Raw genomic sequence first — 26,691 nt, 5'->3', positions numbered from 1 at the left:
AATGTTTATTAGAGCCTAATAAGTAAATAATAAAAGTATAACAGTCAACCAATGAAAGGTTTCTCTGTTATCGTTAAAAGAACTTAACTAAAACATTTGCACTATACATTAGTTATATAGGTCCTAAAAAGTGCCTTGTGAACTATATGATGCAATATCTTTACTTTACATTGCAAAAAGTTCTAACGGGTCTCAAAATTTTTATTAGAGTCCAATATGTAAATAATAAAAGTATAAAAGTTAACAAATAAAACGTTTGTCTGTTATCGTTAAAAGAACTTTACTAAAGAATTTGCACTATACATTAGTTATATAGGTCCTAAAAAGTGCCTTGTGAACTATATGGTGCCAAATGTTTAATTCGCATTGCAAAAAGTTCTAACGGGTCTCAAAATTTTAATTAGAATCTAATAAGTAAATAATAAAAGTATAACAGTTAACCAATAAAAGGTTTGTCTATTATCGTTAAAAGAACTTAACTATAAAATTTGCACTATACATTAGTTATATAGGTCCTAAAAAGTGTCTTGTGAACTATATGGTGCCAAATGTTTAATTCACATTGCAAAAAGTTCTAACGGGTCTCAAAATGTTTATTAGAGTCTAATAAGTAAATAATAAAAATATAACAGTTAACCAATAAAAGGTTTGTCTGTTATCGTTAAAAGAACTTAACTAAAACATTTGCACTATACATTAGTTATATAGGTCCTAAAAAGTGCCTTGTGAACTATATGGTGCAAAATGTTTAATTCACATTGCAAAAAGTTCTAACGGGTCTCAAAATGTTTATTTGAGTCTAATAAGTAATTAATAAAAGTATAACAGTTAACCAATGAAAGGTTTCTTTGTTATCGTTAAAAGAACTTAACTAAAACATTTGCACTATACATTAGTTATATAGGTCCGAAAAACTTCCTTGTGAACTATATGGTGCCAAATGTTTAATTCACATTGCAAAAAGTTGTAACGTGTCTAAAAATGTTTATTAGAGTCTAATAAGTAAATAATAAAAGCATAACAGTTAACAAATAAAAGGTTTGTCTGTTATCGTTAAAAGAACTTTACTAAAACATTTGCACTATACATTAGTTATATACGTCTTAAAAAGTGACTTGTGAACTACTGTAAATAGTGCCAAATGTGCAATTCACATTGCAAAAAGTTCTTACGGGTCTCAAAATGTTTATTTGAGTCTAATAAGTAAATAATAAAAGTATAACAGTTAATCAATGAAAGGTTTGTCTGTTATCGTTAAAAGAACTTAACTAAAACATTTGCACTATACATTAGTTATATAGGTCCTAAAAAGTGCCTTGTGAACTATATGGTGCAAAATGTGCAATTCACATTGCAACAAGTTCTAACGGGTCTCAAAATGTGTATTATAGTCTAATAAGTAAATAATAAAAGTATAACAGTCAACCAATAAAAGGTTTGTCTGTTATCGTTAAAAGAACTTAACTCAAACATTTGCACTATACATTAGTTTTATAGGTCCTAAAACGTGCCTTGTGAACTACTGTATATGGTGCCAAATGTTTAATTCACATTGCAAAAAGTTGTTACGGGTCTCAAAAGGTTTATTAAAGTCTAATAAGTAAATAATAAAAGTATAACAGTCAATCAATGAAAGGTTTGTCTATTATCGTTAAAAGAACTTAACTAAAACATTTGCACTATACATTAGTTATACAGGTTCTAAAAAGTGACTTGTGAACTACTATTTATGGTGCAAAATGTTTAATTCACATTGCAAAAAGTTCTTACGGGTCTCAAAATGTTTATTATAGTCTAATAAGTAAATAAGAAAAGTATAACAGTAAACCAATGAAAGGTTTGTCTGTTATCGTTAAAAGAACTTAACTAAAACATTTTCACTATACATTAGTTATATAGGTCCTAAAACGTGCCTTGTGAACTATATGGTGCAAAATGTTTAATTCACATTGCAAAACGTTTTAACGGGTCTCAAAACGTTTATTATAGTCTAATAAGTAAATAATAAAAGTATAACAGTCAACCAATGAAAGGTTTGTCTGTTATCGTTAAAAGAACTTAACTAAAATATTTGCACTATACATTAGTTTTATAGGTCCTAAAACGCGACTTGTGAACTACTGCATATGGTGCAAAATGTTTAATTCACATTGCAAAAAGTTCTTACGGGTCTCAAAATGTTTATTATAGTCTAATATGTAAATAATAAAAGTATAACAGTAAACCAATGAAAGGTTTCTCTGTTATCGTTAAAAGAACATAACTAAAACATTTGCACTATACATTAGTTATATAGGTCTTAAAAAGTGACTTGTGAACTACTGTATATGGTGCCAAATGTGCAATTCACATTGCAAAAAGTACTTACGGGTCTCAAAATGTTTATTAGAGTCTAATAATTAAATAATAAAAGTAGAACAGTCAACCAATGAAAGGTTTCTCTGTTATCGTTAAAAGAACTTAACTAAAACATTTGCACTATACATTAGTTATATAACCTTTAGGTCCTAAAATGTGCCTTGTGAACTATATGGTGCCAAATGTTTAATTCACATTGCAACAAGTTCTAACGGGTCTCAAAATGTTTATTATAGTCTAATAAGTAAATAATAAAAGTATAACAGTCAACCAATGAAAGGTTTGTCTGTTATCGTTAGAAGAACTTAACTAAAACATTTGCACTATACATTAGTTATATAGGTCCTAAAAAGTGCCTTGTGAACTATATGGTGCCAAATGTTTAATTCACATTGCAAAAAGTTCTAACGGGTCTCAAAATGTTTATTAGAGTCTAAAAATTAAATAATAAAAGTAGAACAGTCAACCAATGAAAGGTTTCTCTGTTATCGTTAAAAGAACTTAACTAAAACATTTGCACTATACATTAGTTTTGTAGGTCTCAAAACGTGCCTTGTGAACTACTGTATATGGTGCCAAATGTTTAATTCACATTGCAAAAAGTTGTAACATGTCTCAAAATGTTTATTAGAGTCTAATAAGTAAATAATAAATGTATAACAGTTAACCAATGAAAGGTTTGTCTGTTATCGTTAAAAGAACTTAACTAAAACATCTGCACTATACATTAGTTATATAGGTCCTAAAAAGTACCTTGTGAACTATATGGTGCCAAATGTTTAATTCACATTGCAAAAAGTTCTTACGGGTCTCAAAATGTTTATTAAAGTCTAATAAATAAATAATAAAAATATAACAGTTAACCAATGAAAGGTTTGTCTGTTATCGTTAAAAGAACTTAACTAAAACATCTGCACTATACATTAGTTATATAGGTCCTAAAAAGTACCTTGTGAACTATATGGTGCCAAATGTTTAATTCACATTGCAAAAAGTTGTAACATGTCTCAAAATGTTTATTAGAGTCTAATAAGTAAATAATAAATGTATAACAGTTAACCAATGAAAGGTTTGTCTGTTATCGTTAAAAGAACTTAACTAAAACATCTGCACTATACATTAGTTATATAGGTCCTAAAAAGTACCTTGTGAACTATATGGTGCCAAATGTGCAATTCACATTGCAAAAAGTTCTTACGGGTCTCAAAATGTTTATTTGAGTCTAATAAGTAAATAATAAAAGTATAACAGTTAATCAATGAAAGGTTTGTCTGTTATCGTTAAAAGAACTTAACTAAAACATTTGCACTATACATTAGTTATATAGGTCCTAAAAAGTGCCTTGTGAACTATATGGTGCAAAATGTGCAATTCACATTGCAACAAGTTCTAACGGGTCTCAAAATGTGTATTATAGTCTAATAAGTAAATAATAAAAGTATAACAGTCAACCAATAAAAGGTTTGTCTGTTATCGTTAAAAGAACTTAACTCAAACATTTGCACTATACATTAGTTTTATAGGTCCTAAAACGTGCCTTGTGAACTACTGTATATGGTGCCAAATGTTTAATTCACATTGCAAAAAGTTGTTACGGGTCTCAAAAGGTTTATTAAAGTCTAATAAGTAAATAATAAAAGTATAACAGTCAATCAATGAAAGGTTTGTCTATTATCGTTAAAAGAACTTAACTAAAACATTTGCACTATACATTAGTTATACAGGTTCTAAAAAGTGACTTGTGAACTACTATTTATGGTGCAAAATGTTTAATTCACATTGCAAAAAGTTCTTACGGGTCTCAAAATGTTTATTATAGTCTAATAAGTAAATAAGAAAAGTATAACAGTAAACCAATGAAAGGTTTGTCTGTTATCGTTAAAAGAACTTAACTAAAACATTTTCACTATACATTAGTTATATAGGTCCTAAAACGTGCCTTGTGAACTATATGGTGCAAAATGTTTAATTCACATTGCAAAACGTTTTAACGGGTCTCAAAACGTTTATTATAGTCTAATAAGTAAATAATAAAAGTATAACAGTCAACCAATGAAAGGTTTGTCTGTTATCGTTAAAAGAACTTAACTAAAATATTTGCACTATACATTAGTTTTATAGGTCCTAAAACGCGACTTGTGAACTACTGCATATGGTGCAAAATGTTTAATTCACATTGCAAAAAGTTCTTACGGGTCTCAAAATGTTTATTATAGTCTAATATGTAAATAATAAAAGTATAACAGTAAACCAATGAAAGGTTTCTCTGTTATCGTTAAAAGAACATAACTAAAACATTTGCACTATACATTAGTTATATAGGTCTTAAAAAGTGACTTGTGAACTACTGTATATGGTGCCAAATGTGCAATTCACATTGCAAAAAGTACTTACGGGTCTCAAAATGTTTATTAGAGTCTAATAATTAAATAATAAAAGTAGAACAGTCAACCAATGAAAGGTTTCTCTGTTATCGTTAAAAGAACTTAACTAAAACATTTGCACTATACATTAGTTATATAACCTTTAGGTCCTAAAATGTGCCTTGTGAACTATATGGTGCCAAATGTTTAATTCACATTGCAACAAGTTCTAACGGGTCTCAAAATGTTTATTATAGTCTAATAAGTAAATAATAAAAGTATAACAGTCAACCAATGAAAGGTTTGTCTGTTATCGTTAGAAGAACTTAACTAAAACATTTGCACTATACATTAGTTATATAGGTCCTAAAAAGTGCCTTGTGAACTATATGGTGCCAAATGTTTAATTCACATTGCAAAAAGTTCTAACGGGTCTCAAAATGTTTATTAGAGTCTAAAAATTAAATAATAAAAGTAGAACAGTCAACCAATGAAAGGTTTCTCTGTTATCGTTAAAAGAACTTAACTAAAACATTTGCACTATACATTAGTTTTGTAGGTCTCAAAACGTGCCTTGTGAACTACTGTATATGGTGCCAAATGTTTAATTCACATTGCAAAAAGTTGTAACATGTCTCAAAATGTTTATTAGAGTCTAATAAGTAAATAATAAATGTATAACAGTTAACCAATGAAAGGTTTGTCTGTTATCGTTAAAAGAACTTAACTAAAACATCTGCACTATACATTAGTTATATAGGTCCTAAAAAGTACCTTGTGAACTATATGGTGCCAAATGTTTAATTCACATTGCAAAAAGTTCTTACGGGTCTCAAAATGTTTATTAAAGTCTAATAAATAAATAATAAAAATATAACAGTTAACCAATAAAAGGTTTGTCTGTTATCGTTAAAAGAACTTAACTAAAACATTTGCACTATACATTAGTTATATAGCCTTTAGGTCCTAAAATGTGCCTTGTGAACTATATGGTGCAAAATGTTTAATTCACATTGCAAAAAGTTCTAACGGGTCTCAAAATGTTTATTTGAGTCTAATAAGTAATTAATAAAAGTATAACAGTTAACCAATGAAAGGTTTCTTTGTTATCGTTAAAAGAACTTAACTAAAACATTTGCACTATACATTAGTTATATAGGTCCGAAAAACTTCCTTGTGAACTATATGGTGCCAAATGTTTAATTCACATTGCAAAAAGTTGTAACGTGTCTAAAAATGTTTATTAGAGTCTAATAAGTAAATAATAAAAGCATAACAGTTAACAAATAAAAGGTTTGTCTGTTATCGTTAAAAGAACTTTACTAAAACATTTGCACTATACATTAGTTATATACGTCTTAAAAAGTGACTTGTGAACTACTGTAAATAGTGCCAAATGTGCAATTCACATTGCAAAAAGTTCTTACGGGTCTCAAAATGTTTATTTGAGTCTAATAAGTAAATAATAAAAGTATAACAGTTAATCAATGAAAGGTTTGTCTGTTATCGTTAAAAGAACTTAACTAAAACATTTGCACTATACATTAGTTATATAGGTCCTAAAAAGTGCCTTGTGAACTATATGGTGCAAAATGTGCAATTCACATTGCAACAAGTTCTAACGGGTCTCAAAATGTGTATTATAGTCTAATAAGTAAATAATAAAAGTATAACAGTCAACCAATAAAAGGTTTGTCTGTTATCGTTAAAAGAACTTAACTCAAACATTTGCACTATACATTAGTTTTATAGGTCCTAAAACGTGCCTTGTGAACTACTGTATATGGTGCCAAATGTTTAATTCACATTGCAAAAAGTTGTTACGGGTCTCAAAAGGTTTATTAAAGTCTAATAAGTAAATAATAAAAGTATAACAGTCAATCAATGAAAGGTTTGTCTATTATCGTTAAAAGAACTTAACTAAAACATTTGCACTATACATTAGTTATACAGGTTCTAAAAAGTGACTTGTGAACTACTATTTATGGTGCAAAATGTTTAATTCACATTGCAAAAAGTTCTTACGGGTCTCAAAATGTTTATTATAGTCTAATAAGTAAATAAGAAAAGTATAACAGTAAACCAATGAAAGGTTTGTCTGTTATCGTTAAAAGAACTTAACTAAAACATTTGCACTATACATTAGTTATATAGGTCCTAAAACGTGCCTTGTGAACTATATGGTGCAAAATGTTTAATTCACATTGCAAAACGTTTTAACGGGTCTCAAAACGTTTATTATAGTCTAATAAGTAAATAATAAAAGTATAACAGTCAACCAATGAAAGGTTTGTCTGTTATCGTTAAAAGAACTTAACTAAAATATTTGCACTATACATTAGTTTTATAGGTCCTAAAACGCGACTTGTGAACTACTGCATATGGTGCAAAATGTTTAATTCACATTGCAAAAAGTTCTTACGGGTCTCAAAATGTTTATTATAGTCTAATATGTAAATAATAAAAGTATAACAGTAAACCAATGAAAGGTTTCTCTGTTATCGTTAAAAGAACATAACTAAAACATTTGCACTATACATTAGTTATATAGGTCTTAAAAAGTGACTTGTGAACTACTGTATATGGTGCCAAATGTGCAATTCACATTGCAAAAAGTACTTACGGGTCTCAAAATGTTTATTAGAGTCTAATAATTAAATAATAAAAGTAGAACAGTCAACCAATGAAAGGTTTCTCTGTTATCGTTAAAAGAACTTAACTAAAACATTTGCACTATACATTAGTTATATAACCTTTAGGTCCTAAAATGTGCCTTGTGAACTATATGGTGCCAAATGTTTAATTCACATTGCAACAAGTTCTAACGGGTCTCAAAATGTTTATTATAGTCTAATAAGTAAATAATAAAAGTATAACAGTCAACCAATGAAAGGTTTGTCTGTTATCGTTAGAAGAACTTAACTAAAACATTTGCACTATACATTAGTTATATAGGTCCTAAAAAGTGCCTTGTGAACTATATGGTGCCAAATGTTTAATTCACATTGCAAAAAGTTCTAACGGGTCTCAAAATGTTTATTAGAGTCTAAAAATTAAATAATAAAAGTAGAACAGTCAACCAATGAAAGGTTTCTCTGTTATCGTTAAAAGAACTTAACTAAAACATTTGCACTATACATTAGTTTTGTAGGTCTCAAAACGTGCCTTGTGAACTACTGTATATGGTGCCAAATGTTTAATTCACATTGCAAAAAGTTGTAACATGTCTCAAAATGTTTATTAGAGTCTAATAAGTAAATAATAAATGTATAACAGTTAACCAATGAAAGGTTTGTCTGTTATCGTTAAAAGAACTTAACTAAAACATCTGCACTATACATTAGTTATATAGGTCCTAAAAAGTACCTTGTGAACTATATGGTGCCAAATGTTTAATTCACATTGCAAAAAGTTCTTACGGGTCTCAAAATGTTTATTAAAGTCTAATAAGTAAATAATAAAAGTATAACAGTCAACCAATGAAAGGTTTGTCTGTTATCGTTAAAAGAACTTAACTAAAACATTTGCACTATACATTAGTTATATAGGTCCTAAAAAGTGCCTTGTGAACTACATGGTGCAATATCTTTAATTCACATTGCAAAAAGTTGTTACGGGTCTCAAAAGGTTTATTAAAGTCTAATAAGTAAATAATAAAAGTATAACAGTCAATCAATGAAAGGTTTGTCTGTTATCGTTAAAAGAACTTAACTAAAACATTTGCACTATACATTAGTTATATAGGTTCTAAAAAGTGCCTTGTGAGCTATATGGTGCAAAATGTTTAATTCACATTGCAAAAAGTTCTAACGGGTCTCAAAATGTTTATTAGAGTCTAATAAGTAAATAATAAAAGTATAACAGTTAACCAATGAAGGGTTTGTCTGTTATCGTTAAAAGAACTTAACTAAAACATTTGCACTATACATTAGTTATATAGGTCCTAAAAAGTACCTTGTGAACTATATGGTGCCAAATGTTTAATTCACATTGCAAAAAGTTGTTACGGGTCTCAAAAGGTTTATTAAAGTCTAATAAGTAAATAATAAAAGTATAACAGTTAATCAATGAAAGGTTTGTCTGTTATCGTTAAAAGAACTTAACTAAAACATTTGCACTATACATTAGTTATATAGGTCCTAAAAAGTACCTTGTGAACTATATGGTGCCAAATGTTTAATTCACATTGCAAAAAGTTCTTACGGGTCTCAAAAGGTTTATTAAAGTCTAATAAGTAAATAATAAAAGTATAACAGTCATTCAATGAAAGGTTTGTCTGTTATCGTTAAAAGAACTTAACTAAAACATTTGCACTATACATTAGTTATATAGGTTCTAAAAAATGCCTTGTGAACTATATGGTGCAAAATGTTTAATTCAAATTGCAAAACGTTCTAACGGGTCTCAAAATGTTTATTAGAGTCTAATAAGTAAATAATAAAAGTATAACAGTTAACCAATGAAAGGTTTGTCTGTTATCCTTAAAAGAACTTAACTAAAACATTTGCACTATACATTAGTTATATAGGTTCTAAAAAGTGCCTTGTGAACTATATGGTGCCAAATGTTTAATTCACATTGCAAAAAGTTCTAACGGGTCTCAAAATGTTTATTAAAGTCTAATAAGTAAATAATAAAAGTATAACAGTCAACCAATGAAAGGTTTATCTGTTATCGTTAAATGAACTTAACTAAAACATTTGCACTATACATTAGTTTTATAGGTCCTAAAAAGTGCCTTGTGAACTATATGGTGCCAAATGTTTAATTCACATTGCAAAAAGTTCTTACGGGTCTCAAAAGGTTTATTAAAGTCTAATAAGTAAATAATAAAAGTATAACAGTCATTCAATAAAAGGTTTGTCTGTTATCGTTAAAAGAACTTAACTAAAACATTTGCACTATACATTAGTTATATAGGTTCTAAAAAGTGCCTTGTGAACTATATGGTGCAAAATGTTTAATTCAAATTGCAAAACGTTCTAACGGGTCTCAAAATGTTTATTAGAGTCTAATAAGTAAATAATAAAAGTATAACAGTTAACCAATGAAAGGTTTGTCTGTTATCCTTAAAAGAACTTAACTAAAACATTTGCACTATACATTAGTTATATAGGTTCTAAAAAGTGCCTTGTGAACTATATGGTGCCAAATGTTTAATTCACATTGCAAAAAGTTCTAACGGGTCTCAAAATGTTTATTAAAGTCTAATAAGTAAATAATAAAAGTATAACAGTCAACCAATGAAAGGTTTAACTGTTATCGTTAAATGAACTTAACTAAAACATTTGCACTATACATTAGTTATATAGGTCCTAAAAAGTGCCTTGTGAACTATATGGTGCAAAATGTGCAATTCACATTGCAACAAGTTCTAACGGGTCTCAAAATGTGTATTATAGTCTAATAAGTAAATAATAAAAGTATAACAGTCAATCAATGAAAGGTTTGTCTATTATCGTTAAAAGAACTTAACTAAAACATTTGCACTATACATTAGTTATACAGGTTCTAAAAAGTGACTTGTGAACTACTATTTATGGTGCAAAATGTTTAATTCACATTGCAAAAAGTTCTTACGGGTCTCAAAATGTTTATTATAGTCTAATAAGTAAATAAGAAAAGTATAACAGTAAACCAATGAAAGGTTTGTCTGTTATCGTTAAAAGAACTTAACTAAAACATTTGCACTATACATTAGTTATATAGGTCCTAAAACGTGCCTTGTGAACTATATGGTGCAAAATGTTTAATTCACATTGCAAAACGTTTTAACGGGTCTCAAAACGTTTATTATAGTCTAATAAGTAAATAATAAAAGTATAACAGTCAACCAATGAAAGGTTTGTCTGTTATCGTTAAAAGAACTTAACTAAAATATTTGCACTATACATTAGTTTTATAGGTCCTAAAACGCGACTTGTGAACTACTGCATATGGTGCAAAATGTTTAATTCACATTGCAGAAAGTTCTTACGGGTCTCAAAATGTTTATTATAGTCTAATATGTAAATAATAAAAGTATAACAGTAAACCAATGAAAGGTTTCTCTGTTATCGTTAAAAGAACATAACTAAAACATTTGCACTATACATTAGTTATATAGGTCTTAAAAAGTGACTTGTGAACTACTGTATATGGTGCCAAATGTGCAATTCACATTGCAAAAAGTACTTACGGGTCTCAAAATGTTTATTAGAGTCTAATAATTAAATAATAAAAGTAGAACAGTCAACCAATGAAAGGTTTCTCTGTTATCGTTAAAAGAACTTAACTAAAACATTTGCACTATACATTAGTTATATAACCTTTAGGTCCTAAAATGTGCCTTGTGAACTATATGGTGCCAAATGTTTAATTCACATTGCAACAAGTTCTAACGGGTCTCAAAATGTTTATTATAGTCTAATAAGTAAATAATAAAAGTATAACAGTCAACCAATGAAAGGTTTGTCTGTTATCGTTAGAAGAACTTAACTAAAACATTTGCACTATACATTAGTTATATAGGTCCTAAAAAGTGCCTTGTGAACTATATGGTGCCAAATGTTTAATTCACATTGCAAAAAGTTCTAACGGGTCTCAAAATGTTTATTAGAGTCTAAAAATTAAATAATAAAAGTAGAACAGTCAACCAATGAAAGGTTTCTCTGTTATCGTTAAAAGAACTTAACTAAAACATTTGCACTATACATTAGTTTTGTAGGTCTCAAAACGTGCCTTGTGAACTACTGTATATGGTGCCAAATGTTTAATTCACATTGCAAAAAGTTGTAACATGTCTCAAAATGTTTATTAGAGTCTAATAAGTAAATAATAAATGTATAACAGTTAACCAATGAAAGGTTTGTCTGTTATCGTTAAAAGAACTTAACTAAAACATCTGCACTATACATTAGTTATATAGGTCCTAAAAAGTACCTTGTGAACTATATGGTGCCAAATGTTTAATTCACATTGCAAAAAGTTCTTACGGGTCTCAAAATGTTTATTAAAGTCTAATAAGTAAATAATAAAAGTATAACAGTCAACCAATGAAAGGTTTGTCTGTTATCGTTAAAAGAACTTAACTAAAACATTTGCACTATACATTAGTTATATAGGTCCTAAAAAGTGCCTTGTGAACTATATGGTGCAATATCTTTAATTCACATTGCAAAAAGTTGTTACGGGTCTCAAAAGGTTTATTAAAGTCTAATAAGTAAATAATAAAAGTATAACAGTCAATCAATGAAAGGTTTGTCTGTTATCGTTAAAAGAACTTAACTAAAACATTTGCACTATACATTAGTTATATAGGTTCTAAAAAGTGCCTTGTGAGCTATATGGTGCAAAATGTTTAATTCACATTGCAAAAAGTTCTAACGGGTCTCAAAATGTTTATTAGAGTCTAATAAGTAAATAATAAAAGTATAACAGTTAACCAATGAAGGGTTTGTCTGTTATCGTTAAAAGAACTTAACTAAAACATTTGCACTATACATTAGTTATATAGGTCCTAAAAAGTACCTTGTGAACTATATGGTGCCAAATGTTTAATTCACATTGCAAAAAGTTGTTACGGGTCTCAAAAGGTTTATTAAAGTCTAATAAGTAAATAATAAAAGTATAACAGTTAATCAATGAAAGGTTTGTCTGTTATCGTTAAAAGAACTTAACTAAAACATTTGCACTATACATTAGTTATATAGGTTCTAAAAAGTGCCTTGTGAACTACATGGTGCAAAATGTTTAATTCACATTGCAAAAAGTTCTAACGGGTCTCAAAATGTTTATTAGAGTCTAATAAGTAAATAATAAAAGTATAACAGTTAACCAATGAAGGGTTTGTCTGTTATCGTTAAAAGAACTTAACTAAAATATTTGCACTATACATTAGTTATATAGGTCCTAAAAAGTACCTTGTGAACTATATGGTGCCAAATGTTTAATTCACATTGCAAAAAGTTCTTACGGGTCTCAAAAGGTTTATTAAAGTCTAATAAGTAAATAATAAAAGTATAACAGTCATTCAATGAAAGGTTTGTCTGTTATCGTTAAAAGAACTTAACTAAAACATTTGCACTATACATTAGTTATATAGGTCCTAAAAAGTGCCTTGTGAACTATATGGTGCAAAATGTTTAATTCAAATTGCAAAACGTTCTAACGGGTCTCAAAATGTTTATTAGAGTCTAATAAGTAAATAATAAAAGTATAACAGTTAACCAATGAAAGGTTTGTCTGTTATCCTTAAAAGAACTTAACTAAAACATTTGCACTATACATTAGTTATATAGGTTCTAAAAAGTGCCTTGTGAACTATATGGTGCCAAATGTTTAATTCACATTGCAAAAAGTTCTAACGGGTCTCAAAATGTTTATTAAAGTCTAATAAGTAAATAATAAAAGTATAACAGTCAACCAATGAAAGGTTTATCTGTTATCGTTAAATGAACTTAACTAAAACATTTGCACTATACATTAGTTTTATAGGTCCTAAAAAGTGCCTTGTGAACTATATGGTGCCAAATGTTTAATTCACATTGCAAAAAGTTCTTACGGGTCTCAAAAGGTTTATTAAAGTCTAATAAGTAAATAATAAAAGTATAACAGTCATTCAATAAAAGGTTTGTCTGTTATCGTTAAAAGAACTTAACTAAAACATTTGCACTATACATTAGTTATATAGGTTCTAAAAAGTGCCTTGTGAACTATATGGTGCAAAATGTTTAATTCAAATTGCAAAACGTTCTAACGGGTCTCAAAATGTTTATTAGAGTCTAATAAGTAAATAATAAAAGTATAACAGTTAACCAATGAAAGGTTTGTCTGTTATCCTTAAAAGAACTTAACTAAAACATTTGCACTATACATTAGTTATATAGGTTCTAAAAAGTGCCTTGTGAACTATATGGTGCCAAATGTTTAATTCACATTGCAAAAAGTTCTAACGGGTCTCAAAATGTTTATTAAAGTCTAATAAGTAAATAATAAAAGTATAACAGTCAACCAATGAAAGGTTTAACTGTTATCGTTAAATGAACTTAACTAAAACATTTGCACTATACATTAGTTATATAGGTCCTAAAAAGTGCCTTGTGAACTATATGGTGCAAAATGTGCAATTCACATTGCAACAAGTTCTAACGGGTCTCAAAATGTGTATTATAGTCTAATAAGTAAATAATAAAAGTATAACAGTCAATCAATGAAAGGTTTGTCTATTATCGTTAAAAGAACTTAACTAAAACATTTGCACTATACATTAGTTATACAGGTTCTAAAAAGTGACTTGTGAACTACTATTTATGGTGCAAAATGTTTAATTCACATTGCAAAAAGTTCTTACGGGTCTCAAAATGTTTATTATAGTCTAATAAGTAAATAAGAAAAGTATAACAGTAAACCAATGAAAGGTTTGTCTGTTATCGTTAAAAGAACTTAACTAAAACATTTGCACTATACATTAGTTATATAGGTCCTAAAACGTGCCTTGTGAACTATATGGTGCAAAATGTTTAATTCACATTGCAAAACGTTTTAACGGGTCTCAAAACGTTTATTATAGTCTAATAAGTAAATAATAAAAGTATAACAGTCAACCAATGAAAGGTTTGTCTGTTATCGTTAAAAGAACTTAACTAAAATATTTGCACTATACATTAGTTTTATAGGTCCTAAAACGCGACTTGTGAACTACTGCATATGGTGCAAAATGTTTAATTCACATTGCAGAAAGTTCTTACGGGTCTCAAAATGTTTATTATAGTCTAATATGTAAATAATAAAAGTATAACAGTAAACCAATGAAAGGTTTCTCTGTTATCGTTAAAAGAACATAACTAAAACATTTGCACTATACATTAGTTATATAGGTCTTAAAAAGTGACTTGTGAACTACTGTATATGGTGCCAAATGTGCAATTCACATTGCAAAAAGTACTTACGGGTCTCAAAATGTTTATTAGAGTCTAATAATTAAATAATAAAAGTAGAACAGTCAACCAATGAAAGGTTTCTCTGTTATCGTTAAAAGAACTTAACTAAAACATTTGCACTATACATTAGTTATATAACCTTTAGGTCCTAAAATGTGCCTTGTGAACTATATGGTGCCAAATGTTTAATTCACATTGCAACAAGTTCTAACGGGTCTCAAAATGTTTATTATAGTCTAATAAGTAAATAATAAAAGTATAACAGTCAACCAATGAAAGGTTTGTCTGTTATCGTTAGAAGAACTTAACTAAAACATTTGCACTATACATTAGTTATATAGGTCCTAAAAAGTGCCTTGTGAACTATATGGTGCCAAATGTTTAATTCACATTGCAAAAAGTTCTAACGGGTCTCAAAATGTTTATTAGAGTCTAAAAATTAAATAATAAAAGTAGAACAGTCAACCAATGAAAGGTTTCTCTGTTATCGTTAAAAGAACTTAACTAAAACATTTGCACTATACATTAGTTTTGTAGGTCTCAAAACGTGCCTTGTGAACTACTGTATATGGTGCCAAATGTTTAATTCACATTGCAAAAAGTTGTAACATGTCTCAAAATGTTTATTAGAGTCTAATAAGTAAATAATAAATGTATAACAGTTAACCAATGAAAGGTTTGTCTGTTATCGTTAAAAGAACTTAACTAAAACATCTGCACTATACATTAGTTATATAGGTCCTAAAAAGTACCTTGTGAACTATATGGTGCCAAATGTTTAATTCACATTGCAAAAAGTTCTTACGGGTCTCAAAATGTTTATTAAAGTCTAATAAGTAAATAATAAAAGTATAACAGTCAACCAATGAAAGGTTTGTCTGTTATCGTTAAAAGAACTTAACTAAAACATTTGCACTATACATTAGTTATATAGGTCCTAAAAAGTGCCTTGTGAACTATATGGTGCAATATCTTTAATTCACATTGCAAAAAGTTGTTACGGGTCTCAAAAGGTTTATTAAAGTCTAATAAGTAAATAATAAAAGTATAACAGTCAATCAATGAAAGGTTTGTCTGTTATCGTTAAAAGAACTTAACTAAAACATTTGCACTATACATTAGTTATATAGGTTCTAAAAAGTGCCTTGTGAGCTATATGGTGCAAAATGTTTAATTCACATTGCAAAAAGTTCTAACGGGTCTCAAAATGTTTATTAGAGTCTAATAAGTAAATAATAAAAGTATAACAGTTAACCAATGAAGGGTTTGTCTGTTATCGTTAAAAGAACTTAACTAAAACATTTGCACTATACATTAGTTATATAGGTCCTAAAAAGTACCTTGTGAACTATATGGTGCCAAATGTTTAATTCACATTGCAAAAAGTTGTTACGGGTCTCAAAAGGTTTATTAAAGTCTAATAAGTAAATAATAAAAGTATAACAGTTAATCAATGAAAGGTTTGTCTGTTATCGTTAAAAGAACTTAACTAAAACATTTGCACTATACATTAGTTATATAGGTTCTAAAAAGTGCCTTGTGAACTACATGGTGCAAAATGTTTAATTCACATTGCAAAAAGTTCTAACGGGTCTCAAAATGTTTATTAGAGTCTAATAAGTAAATAATAAAAGTATAACAGTTAACCAATGAAGGGTTTGTCTGTTATCGTTAAAAGAACTTAACTAAAATATTTGCACTATACATTAGTTATATAGGTCCTAAAAAGTACCTTGTGAACTATATGGTGCCAAATGTTTAATTCACATTGCAAAAAGTTCTTACGGGTCTCAAAAGGTTTATTAAAGTCTAATAAGTAAATAATAAAAGTATAACAGTCATTCAATGAAAGGTTTGTCTGTTATCGTTAAAAGAACTTAACTAAAACATTTGCACTATACATTAGTTATATAGGTCCTAAAAAGTGCCTTGTGAACTATATGGTGCAAAATGTTTAATTCAAATTGCAAAACGTTCTAACGGGTCTCAAAATGTTTATTAGAGTCTAATAAGTAAATAATGAAAGTATAACAGTTAACCAATGAAAGGTTTGTCTGTTATCCTTAAAAGAACTTAACTAAAACATTTGCACTATACATTAGTTATATAGGTTCTAAAAAGTGCCTTGTGAACTATATGGTGCCAAATGTTTAATTCACATTGCAAAAAGTTCTAACGGGTCTCAAAATGTTTATTAAAGTCTAATAAGTAAATAATAAAAGTATAACAGTCAACCAATGAAAGGTTTATCTGTTATCGTTAAATGAACTTAACTAAAACATTTGCACTATACATTAGTTTTATAGGTCCTAAAAAGTGACTTGTGAACTACTGTTTATGGTGCAAAATGTTTAATTCACGTTGCAAAAAGTTCTTACGGGTCTCAAAATGTTTATTATAGTCTAATAAGTAAATAATAAAAGTATAACAGTAAACCAATGAAAGGTTTGTCTGTTATCGTTAAAAGAACTTTACTAAAACATTTGCACTATACATTAGTTATATAGGTCCTAAAAAGTGCCTTTTGAACTATATGGTGCAAAATGTTTAATTCACATTGCAAAACGTTTTAACGGGTCTCAAAACGTTTATTAGAGTCTAATAAATAAATAATAAAAGTATAACAGTCAACCAATGAAAGGTTTGTCTGTTATCGTTAAAAGAACTTAACTAAAACATCTGCACTATACATTAGTTATATAGTTCCGAAAAAGTGCTTTGTGAACTATATGGTGCAAAATGTTTAATTCACATTGCAAAAAGTTCTAACGTGTCTCAAAATTTTTATTAGAGTCTAATAAGTAATTAATAAAAGTATAACAGTTAACCAATAAAAGGTTTCTTTGTTATCGTTAAAAGAACTTAACTAAAACATTTGCACTATGCATTAGTTATATAGGTCCGAAAAACTTCCTTGTGAACTATATGGTGCCAAATGTTTCATTCACATTGCAAAAAGTTGTAACGTGTCTCATAATGTTTATTAGAGTCTAATAAGTAAATAATAAAAGTATAACAGTTAACCAATGAAAGGTTTGTCTGTTATCGTTAAAAGAACTTTACTAAAACATTTGCACTATACATTAGTTATATAGGTCTTAAAAAGTGACTTGTGAACTACTGTATATGGTGCCAAATGTGCAATTCACATTGCAAAAAGTACTTACGGGTCTCAAAATGTTTATTTGAGTCTAATAAGTAAATAATAAAAGTATAACAGTTAACCAATGAAAGGTTTGTCTGTTATCGTTAAAAGAACTTAACTAAAACATTTGCACTATACATTAGTTATATAGGTCCTAAAAAGTGCCTTGTGAACTATATGGTGCAAAATGTTTAATTCACATTGCAACAAGTTCTAACGGGTCTCAAAATGTTCATTATAGTCTAATAAGTAAATAATAAAAGTATAACAGTCAACCAATGAAAGGTTTGTCTGTATTCGTTAAAAGAACTTAACTAAAACATTTGCACTATACATTAGTTATATAGGTCCTAAAAAGTACCTTGTGAACTATATGGTGCAAAATGTTTAATTCACATTGCAAAGAGTTCTAACGGGTCTCAAAATGTTTATTAGAGTCTAATAAGTAAATAATAAAAGTATAATAGTCAACCAATGAAAGGTTTGTCTGTTATCGTTAAAAGAACTTAACTGAAACATTTGCACTATACATTAGTTTTATAGGTCCTAAAACGTGCCTTGTGAACTACTGTATATGGTGCCAAATGTTTAATTCACATTGCAAAAGGTTCTAACGCATCTCCAAATGTTTAGTAGAGTCTAATAAGTAAATAATAACAGTACAACAGTTAACCAATAAAAGGTCTGTTATCGTTAAAAGAACTTAACTACAACATATGCACTATAAAATAGTTACAAAATTTCTAAAATGCCCCTTGTGAACTATTTGTTGCAAAATGTTTAATTCACATTCCTAAAAGTTCCAACGCGTCTCAAAATGTTTAATAGAGTCCAATAAGTAAATAATAAGAGTACAACAGATAACCAATAAAAGGTTTGTTTCTTATCGTTAAAAGAACTTAACTACAACATTTGCACTATTAAATAGTTATGTAGGTCCTAAAGCGCCCCTTGTGAACTATATGGTGCAAAATGTTTAATAATTCTCCCAAAAGTTCCAACGCGTCTCGAAATGTTTATTAGAGTCTAATAAGTAAATACTAAAAGTATAACAGTCAACCAATAAAAGGTTTGTCTGTTATCGTTAAAAGAACTTAACTAAAACATTTGCATTATACATTAGTTATATAGGTCCTAAAAAGTGCCTTGTGAACTATATGGTGCAAAATGTTTAATTCACATTGCAAAACGTTCTAATGGGTCTCAAAATGTTTATTAGAGTCTAATAAGTAAATAATAAAAGTATAACAGTCAACCAATGAAAGGTTTTTTTGTTATCGTTAAAAGAACTTAACTAAAACATTTGCACTATACATTAGTTTTATAGTTCCGAAAAACTTCCTTGTGAACTATATGGTGCAAAAGGTTTACTTCACATTGCAAAGAGTTCTAACGGGTCTCAAAATGTTTATTAGAGTCTAATAAGTAAATAATAAAAGTATAACCGTCAACCAATGAAAGGTTTGTCTGTTATCGTTAAAAGAACTTAACTAAAACATCTGAACTATACATTAGTTATATAGGTCCTAAAAAGTTCCTTGTGAACTATATGGTGCCAAATGTGGAATTCACATTGCAAAAAGTTCTAACGGGTCTCAAAATGTTTATTAGAGTCTAATAAGTAAATGATAAAAGTATAACAGTTAACCAATAAAAGGTTGGTCTGTTATGGTTAAAAGAACTTAACTAAAACATTTGCACTATACATCAGTTATATAGGTCCGAAAAACTTCCTTGTGAGCTATATGGTGCAAAATGTTTAATTCACATTGCAAAACGTTCTAACGGGTCTCAAAATTTTTATTAGAGTCTAATAAGTAATTAATAAAAGTATAACAGTTAACCAATGAAAGGTTTGTCTGTTATCGTTAAAAGAACTTAAGTAAAACATTTGCACTATACATTAGTTATATAGGTCCGAAAAACTTCCTTGTGAACTATATGGTGCCAAATGTTTAATTCAAATTGCAAAAAGTTGTAACGTGTTTCAAAATGTTTATCAGAGTCTAATAAGTAAATAATAAAAGTATAACAGTTAACCAATAAAAGGTTTGTCTGTTATCGTTAAAAGAACTTTACTAAAACATTTGCACTATACATTAGTTATATAGGTCTTAAAAAGTGACTTGTGAACTACTGTATATGGTGCCAAATGTGCAATTCACATTGCAAAAAGTTCTTACGGGTCTCAAAATGTTTATTTGAGTCTAATAAGTAAATAATAAAAGTATAACAGTTAACCAATGAAAGGTTTGTCTGTTATCGTTAAAAGAACTTAACTAAAACATTTGCACTATACATTAGTTATATATGTCCTAAAAAGTGCCTTGTGAACTATATGGTGCAAAATGTTTATGTCACATTGCAACAAGTTCTAACGGGTCTCAAAATGTTTATTATAGTCTAATAAGTAAATAATAAAAGTATAACAGTCAACCAATGAAAGGTTTGTCTGTATTCGTTAAAAGAACTTAACTAAAACATTTGCACTATACAGTAGTTATATAGGTCCTAAAAAGTACCTTGTGAACTATATGGTGCAAAATGTTTAATTCACATTGCAAAGAGTTCTAACGGGTCTCAAAATGTTTATTAGAGTCTAATAAGTAAATAATAAAAGTATAACAGTCAACCAATGAAAGGTTTGTCTGTTATCGTTAAAAGAACTTAACTGAAACATTTGCACTATACATTAGTTTTATAGGTCCTAAAACGTGCCTTGTGTACTACTGTATATGGTGCCAAATGTTTAATTCACATTGCAAAAGGTTCTAACGCATCTCCAAATGTTTAGTAGAGTCTAATAAGTAAATAATAACAGTACAACAGTTAACCAATAAAAGGTCTGTTATCATTAATAGAACTTAACTAAAACATATGCACTATAAAATAGTTACAAAATTCCTAAAATGCCCCTTGTGAACTATTTGTTGCAAAATGTTTAATTCACATTCCTAAAAGTTCTAACGCGTCTCAAAATGTTTAATAGAGTCTAATAAGTAAATAATAAGAGTACAACAGATAACCAATAAAAGGTTTGTTTCTTATCGCTAAAAGAACTTAACTACAACATTTGCACTATAAAATAGTTATGTAGGTCCTAAAGCGCCCCTTGTGAACTATATGGTGCAAAATGTTTAATAAAATTCTCCCAAAAGTTCTAACGCGTCTCGAAATGTTTATTAGAGTCTAATAAGTAAATAATAAAAGTATAACAGTTAACCAATGAAAGGTTTGTCTGTTATCGTTAAAAGAACTTAACTAAAACATTTGCACTATACATTAGTTATATAGGTCCTAAAAAGTACCTTGTGAACTATATGGTGCCAAAGTTTAATTCGCATTGCAAAAAGTTCTAACGGGTCTCAAAATTTTAATTAGAATCTAATAAGTAAATAATAAAAGTATAACAGTTAACCAAAGAAAGGTTTGTCTATTATCGTTAAAAGAACTTAACTATAAAATTTGCACTATACATTAGTTATATAGGTCCTAAAAAGTGTCTTGTGAACTATATGGTGCCAAATGTGCAATTCACATTGCAAAAAGTTCTAACGGGTCTCAAAATGTTTATTAGAGTCTAATAAGTAAATAATAAAAGTATAACAGTTAACCAATAAAAGATTTGTCTGTTATCGTTAAAAGAACTTAACTAAAACATTTGCACTATACATTAGTTATATAGGTCCTAAAAAGTGACTTGTGAACTATATGGTGCAAAATGTTTAATTCACTTTGCAAACAGTTCTAACATGTCTGAAAATGTTTATTAGAGTCTAATAAGTAAATGATAAAAGTATAACAGTTAAGCAATAAAAGGTTTGTCTGTTATGGTTAAAAGAACTTAACTAAAACATTTGCACTATACATCAGTTATATAGGTCCGAAAAACTTTCCTGTGAACTATATGGTGCAAAATGTTTAATTCACATTGCAAAAAGTTCTAACGTGTTTCAAAATTTTTATTAGAGTCTAATAAGTAATTAATAAAAGTATAACAGTTAACCAATGAAAGGTTTCTTTGTTATCGTTAAAAGAACTTAACTAAAACATTTGCACTATACATTAGTTATATAGGCCCTAAAAACTTCCTTGTGAACTATATGGTGCAAAATGTTTAATTCACATTGCAAAAAGTTGTAACGTGTCTCAAAATGTTTATTAGAGTCTAATAAGTAAATAATAAAAGTATAACAGTTAACCAATAAAAGGTTTGTCTGTTATCGTTAAAAGAACTTTACTAAAACATTTGCACTATACATTAGTTATATAGGTTTTAAAAAGTGACTTGTGAACTACTGTATATGGTGCCAAATGTGCAATTCACATTGCAAAATGTTCTTACGGGTCTCAAAATGTTTATTTGAGTCTAATAAGTAAATAATAAAAGTATAACAGTTAACCAATGAAAGGTTTGTCTGTTATCGTTAAAAGAACTTAACTAAAACATTTGCACTATACATTAGTTATATAGGTCCTAAAAAGTGCCTTTTGAACTATATGGTGCAAAATGTTTAATTCACATTGCAAAACGTTTTAACGGGTCTCAAAACGTTTATTAGAGTCTAATAAATAAATAATAAAAGTATAACAGTCAACCAATGAAAGGTTTGTCTGTTATCGTTAAAAGAACTTAACTAAAACATCTGCACTATACATTAGTTATATAGTTCCGAAAAAGTGCTTTGTGATCTATATGGTGCAAAATGTTTAATTCACATTGCAAAAAGTTCTAACGTGTCTCAAAATTTTTATTAGAGTCTAATAAGTAATTAATAAAAGTATAACAGTTAACCAATAAAAGGTTTCTTTGTTATCGTTAAAAGAACTTAACTAAAACATTTGCACTATGCATTAGTTATATAGGTCCGAAAAACTTCCTTGTGAACTATATGGTGCCAAATGTTTCATTCACATTGCAAAAAGTTGTAACGTGTCTCATAATGTTTATTAGAGTCTAATAAGTAAATAATAAAAGTATAACAGTTAACCAATGAAAGGTTTGTCTGTTATCGTTAAAAGAACTTTACTAAAACATTTGCACTATACATTAGTTATATAGGTCTTAAAAAGTGACTTGTGAACTACTGTATATGGTGCCAAATGTGCAATTCACATTGCAAAAAGTACTTACGGGTCTCAAAATGTTTATTTGAGTCTAATAAGTAAATAATAACAGTACAACAGTTAACCAATAAAAGGTCTGTTATCGTTAAAAGAACTTAACTAAAACATATGCACTATAAAATAGTTACAAAATTCCTAAAATGCCCCTTGTGAACTATTTGTTGCAAAATGTTTAATTCACATTCCTAAAAGTTCTAACGCGTCTCAAAATGTTTAATAGAGTCTAATAAGTAAATAATAAGAGTACAACAGATAACCAATAAAAGGTTTGTTTCTTATCGCTAAAAGAACTTAACTACAACATTTGCACTATAAAATAGTTATGTAGGTCCTAAAGCGCCCCTTGTGAACTATATGGTGCAAAATGTTTAATAAATTCTCCCAAAAGTTCTAATGCGTCTCGAAATGTTTATTAGAGTCTAATAAGTAAATAATAAAAGTATAACAGTTAACCAATGAAAGGTTTGTCTGTTATCGTTAAAAGAACTTAACTAAAACATTTGCACTATACATTAGTTATATAGGTCCTAAAAAGTACCTTGTGAACTATATGGTGCCAAAGTTTAATTCGCATTGCAAAAAGTTCTAACGGGTCTCAAAATTTTAATTAGAATCTAATAAGTAAATAATAAAAGTATAACAGTTAACCAAAGAAAGGTTTGTCTATTATCGTTAAAAGAACTTAACTATAAAATTTGCACTATACATTAGTTATATAGGTCCTAAAAAGTGTCTTGTGAACTATATGGTGCCAAATGTGCAATTCACATTGCAAAAAGTTCTAACGGGTCTCAAAATGTTTATTAGAGTCTAATAAGTAAATAATAAAAGTATAACAGTTAACCAATAAAAGATTTGTCTGTTATCGTTAAAAGAACTTAACTAAAACATTTGCACTATACATTAGTTATATAGGTCCTAAAAAGTGCCTTGTGAACTATATGGTGCAAAATGTTTAATTCACTTTGCAAACAGTTCTTACGGGTCTCAAAATGTTTATTAAAGTCTAATAAGTAAATAATAAAAGTATAACAGTCAACCAATGAAAGGTTTGTCTGTTATCGTTAAAAGAACTTAACTAAAACATTTGCACTATACATTAGTTATATAGGTCCTAAAAAGTGCCTTGTGAACTATATGGTGCAATATCTTTAATTCACATTGCAAAAAGTTGTTACGGGTCTCAAAAGGTTTATTAAAGTCTAATAAGTAAATAATAAAAGTATAACAGTCAATCAATGAAAGGTTTGTCTGTTATCGTTAAAAGAACTTAACTAAAACATTTGCACTATACATTAGTTATATAGGTTCTAAAAAGTGCCTTGTGAGCTATATGGTGCAAAATGTTTAATTCACATTGCAAAAAGTTCTAACGGGTCTCAAAATGTTTATTAGAGTCTAATAAGTAAATAATAAAAGTATAACAGTTAACCAATGAAGGGTTTGTCTGTTATCGTTAAAAGAACTTAACTAAAACATTTGCACTATACATTAGTTATATAGGTCCTAAAAAGTACCTTGTGAACTATATGGTGCCAAATGTTTAATTCACATTGCAAAAAGTTGTTACGGGTCTCAAAAGGTTTATTAAAGTCTAATAAGTAAATAATAAAAGTATAACAGTTAATCAATGAAAGGTTTGTCTGTTATCGTTAAAAGAACTTAACTAAAACATTTGCACTATACATTAGTTATATAGGTTCTAAAAAGTGCCTTGTGAACTACATGGTGCAAAATGTTTAATTCACATTGCAAAAAGTTCTAACGGGTCTCAAAATGTTTATTAGAGTCTAATAAGTAAATAATAAAAGTATAACAGTTAACCAATGAAGGGTTTGTCTGTTATCGTTAAAAGAACTTAACTAAAATATTTGCACTATACATTAGTTATATAGGTCCTAAAAAGTACCTTGTGAACTATATGGTGCCAAATGTTTAATTCACATTGCAAAAAGTTCTTACGGGTCTCAAAAGGTTTATTAAAGTCTAATAAGTAAATAATAAAAGTATAACAGTCATTCAATGAAAGGTTTGTCTGTTATCGTTAAAAGAACTTAACTAAAACATTTGCACTATACATTAGTTATATAGGTCCTAAAAAGTGCCTTGTGAACTATATGGTGCAAAATGTTTAATTCAAATTGCAAAACGTTCTAACGGGTCTCAAAATGTTTATTAGAGTCTAATAAGTAAATAATGAAAGTATAACAGTTAACCAATGAAAGGTTTGTCTGTTATCCTTAAAAGAACTTAACTAAAACATTTGCACTATACATTAGTTATATAGGTTCTAAAAAGTGCCTTGTGAACTATATGGTGCCAAATGTTTAATTCACATTGCAAAAAGTTCTAACGGGTCTCAAAATGTTTATTAAAGTCTAATAAGTAAATAATAAAAGTATAACAGTCAACCAATGAAAGGTTTATCTGTTATCGTTAAATGAACTTAACTAAAACATTTGCACTATACATTAGTTTTATAGGTCCTAAAAAGTGACTTGTGAACTACTGTTTATGGTGCAAAATGTTTAATTCACGTTGCAAAAAGTTCTTACGGGTCTCAAAATGTTTATTATAGTCTAATAAGTAAATAATAAAAGTATAACAGTAAACCAATGAAAGGTTTGTCTGTTATCGTTAAAAGAACTTTACTAAAACATTTGCACTATACATTAGTTATATAGGTCCTAAAAAGTGCCTTTTGAACTATATGGTGCAAAATGTTTAATTCACATTGCAAAACGTTTTAACGGGTCTCAAAACGTTTATTAGAGTCTAATAAATAAATAATAAAAGTATAACAGTCAACCAATGAAAGGTTTGTCTGTTATCGTTAAAAGAACTTAACTAAAACATCTGCACTATACATTAGTTATATAGTTCCGAAAAAGTGCTTTGTGAACTATATGGTGCAAAATGTTTAATTCACATTGCAAAAAGTTCTAACGTGTCTCAAAATTTTTATTAGAGTCTAATAAGTAATTAATAAAAGTATAACAGTTAACCAATAAAAGGTTTCTTTGTTATCGTTAAAAGAACTTAACTAAAACATTTGCACTATGCATTAGTTATATAGGTCCGAAAAACTTCCTTGTGAACTATATGGTGCCAAATGTTTCATTCACATTGCAAAAAGTTGTAACGTGTCTCATAATGTTTATTAGAGTCTAATAAGTAAATAATAAAAGTATAACAGTTAACCAATGAAAGGTTTGTCTGTTATCGTTAAAAGAACTTTACTAAAACATTTGCACTATACATTAGTTATATAGGTCTTAAAAAGTGACTTGTGAACTACTGTATATGGTGCCAAATGTGCAATTCACATTGCAAAAAGTACTTACGGGTCTCAAAATGTTTATTTGAGTCTAATAAGTAAATAATAAAAGTATAACAGTTAACCAATGAAAGGTTTGTCTGTTATCGTTAAAAGAACTTAACTAAAACATTTGCACTATACATTAGTTATATAGGTCCTAAAAAGTGCCTTGTGAACTATATGGTGCAAAATGTTTAATTCACATTGCAACAAGTTCTAACGGGTCTCAAAATGTTCATTATAGTCTAATAAGTAAATAATAAAAGTATAACAGTCAACCAATGAAAGGTTTGTCTGTATTCGTTAAAAGAACTTAACTAAAACATTTGCACTATACATTAGTTATATAGGTCCTAAAAAGTACCTTGTGAACTATATGGTGCAAAATGTTTAATTCACATTGCAAAGAGTTCTAACGGGTCTCAAAATGTTTATTAGAGTCTAATAAGTAAATAATAA

The sequence above is a fragment of the Clavelina lepadiformis genome, chromosome 1 (genome assembly GCF_947623445.1).
Source record: "Clavelina lepadiformis chromosome 1, kaClaLepa1.1, whole genome shotgun sequence".
In the NCBI taxonomy this organism is placed as follows: domain Eukaryota; kingdom Metazoa; phylum Chordata; class Ascidiacea; order Aplousobranchia; family Clavelinidae; genus Clavelina; species Clavelina lepadiformis.
Note: the sequence above shows the minus strand (reverse complement) of the source record.